The sequence below is a fragment of the Mustela putorius genome, unplaced genomic scaffold (assembly GCF_011764305.1).
Source record: "Mustela putorius furo isolate JIRA1106 unplaced genomic scaffold, ASM1176430v1.1 tig00000721_pilon_pilon_pilon, whole genome shotgun sequence".
Taxonomy (NCBI): Eukaryota; Metazoa; Chordata; class Mammalia; order Carnivora; family Mustelidae; genus Mustela; species Mustela putorius.
In genome coordinates this window covers 5884319-5886927 of record NW_025421456.1, presented here as the reverse complement: position 1 = coordinate 5886927, position 2609 = coordinate 5884319, and the positions used below count along the sequence as shown (strand labels likewise).

The following is a 2609-nucleotide window of genomic DNA, read 5'->3' as shown; positions in this document are numbered from 1 at the left end:
GCACATTTTTCATTAACTATATCTTGTCTCTGCTGTTATAATTTTGTACCAGTTTTCTTTTGTGTGTTCCATAGATTTTCATTCCCCCCAATCTCATCCTATAAATTAAAAAATTAAAACAGAATGTTTTTAAAGTATTCAGCTAGATTTTTATTTCTTCAAGTAGTCTGTTAATCTATTTCTATAGATTATCAATAATTTTATAGCTATTTATATATTTATACTTAGCACTATGTTTGTTTAATTTTTGACTACTGATTTTTTTTTCCATTGTTGTCCCGTCTTTCAATTCTTTTCTTTTTTTTTTTTTTTTTTTTTTAAAGAGTTCATTTTTAAGTAATCTCTCCTCCCAGCATGGAGCTCAAATTTAAAGCCCTGAGATTAAGAGTCACATGCCCCACCAACTGAGCCAGCCTGGTGCCCTCTGCCTTCTATTGTATTGAGAAAGTTTCCACATTTACTTCCTTCAGATAATTTTGAAGTAGCAGAATTGATTTTTATAATCTCCTGAATGCCATTTTAAACATAACCAGTGTAACCTAACAAGTGTATATTACTTGTAGCATGTTTATTTCCAAAATTCCCTGTCCTCAGATTCATCTATTTACATGTTATAAAGTGTTGGGTTTTTTTACTTTTTTAAAAAATCAAACTCAATAACAACAATTTTGTTATTAAACAGTAAGATTTACTAATATTTAATCATTTACTTTTTTTTTGCATTTCTTTCATAACATTCTCCTAAAAGAAATTATTTTAAAATTATATAGTGTGTTTTTAAGCTTTAAAATCTTCATGTACTCTAAAACTACCTTTATTTTGCTTTCACTTTGAATGATATGTCCACTTTCACCTTGAATGATATGTCCACTAAATTTTAAACTTGAAGTTGACTATTATTTACCCTCAGTACTTCCAAGATACCATCATTGACAATACAAAGTATGTTGTGTATTTTTTGGGGAGGGGGCTGTTTATAGTATACTTTATTGACGGTACATGACAAGGTAGGGATCCCCAAACGCCTCCCCTTCTTCAGGGGTCTGGGATGAAAACAGTGGAGTTTAGGAGATTTTCAGTGTTCTGGGGAATAAATTAGGACAAGGATTCCCCAGCAGCTGAGGGCCTCTCTCTTCTTCTTCCTCTGGCTAGGGCTGGTTGTCCAGGGGGCTCTTACATCTTGGAGGTTATGTGGACCATACACCACCCAGTTGCTGTAGCCAAATTCATGGTCATACCAGGAAATGAGCTTGACAAAGTGGTCATTGAGAGCAATGCCAGCCCCCGCATTGAAGGTAGAAGAGTGGGTGTCACTGTTAAAGTCACAGGAGACAACCTGGTCCTCAGTCTACCCCAAGAAGCCTTTGAGGGGGCCCTCTGATGCCTGCTTCACCACCTTCTTGATGTCATCATATTTGGCAGCTTTCTCCAGGCAGCAGGTCAGATCCACAACAGACACATTGGTGGTAGGGATGGAAGGCTAGGCCAGTGAACTTCCCATTCAGCTCAGGGATGACTTTGCCTACAATCTTGGCCACACCAGTGGAAGCGGGGATGATGTTCTGGGCAGCCCCTCAGCCATCATGCCACAGCTTCCCAGAGGGGCAGTCCATAGTCTTCTGGGTGGCAGTGATGGCATGGTAGGTGGTCATGAGTCCCTCCATGATGCCAAAGTTGTCATGGATGACCTTGACCAGAGAATCCAAGCAGTTGATGATACAGGAGGCATTGTTGACAATCTTGAGGGAGTTGTCATACTTCTCATCATTCACACCCATCACAAACATGGGGGCATCAGCAAAAGGAGCGGAGACAATGATCCTCTTGGCCCCGCCCTTCAAGTGAGCTCCAGGCTTCTCCAGGGTGGTGAAGACCCCAGTGGACTCCACAACATACTCAGCACCAGCATCGCACCATTTGATGTTGGTGGGATCTTGCTCCTGGAAGATGGAGATGGACTTTCCATTGATGACAAGCTTCCCGTTCTCAGCCTTGACTGTGCCGTAGAATTTGCCATGGATAGAATCATACTGGAATATGTAGGCCACATAGTTGAGATCAATGAAAGGGTCATTGATGACGACAATATCCACTTTGCCAGAATTAAAGCAGTCCTGGTGACCAGGCACCAAATACAACCAAATCCGTTCACCCCAACTTTCACCATTCTGTCTTGGGCACAAGGCTGGCACTGCACCTGAAGATGCAGCTTTTGAACAGAGAAGAGAAGAGAGCCTGTTGTGTATTTTTGAAGATGAATTTTGCCACTTAATCTTTTAATCTTCATTATTTTTCAGTTTCACTCTGATATGACCAGATAAAAGATTATATCATATATATACATATATATATGTATATATATTTTCCCTGCTTGTGACTTGCTTTAAATTTTATATCTTAGGAAACTATCATTTCTGGAACCATCTTGCTTATTCTCCTTCAAATGTTGACGATTTTTTTTTTTAAGATTTTATTTATTTATTTGACAGAGAGAAATCACAAGTAGATGGAGAGGCAGGCAGAGAGAGAGAGAGGGAAGCAGGCTCCCTGCTGAGCAGAGAGCCCAATGCGGGGCTCGATCCCAGGACCCTGAGATCATGACCCGAGCC

General features: G+C 40.1%; 1 pseudogene; it reads right to left on the bottom strand.

The window, feature by feature from the left end:
- Positions 1-1348: 1348 nt before the first annotated feature.
- On the bottom strand, positions 1349-2167 carry LOC123393038 (annotated as a pseudogene).
- Between the last annotated feature and the right edge of the window lie 442 nt (positions 2168-2609).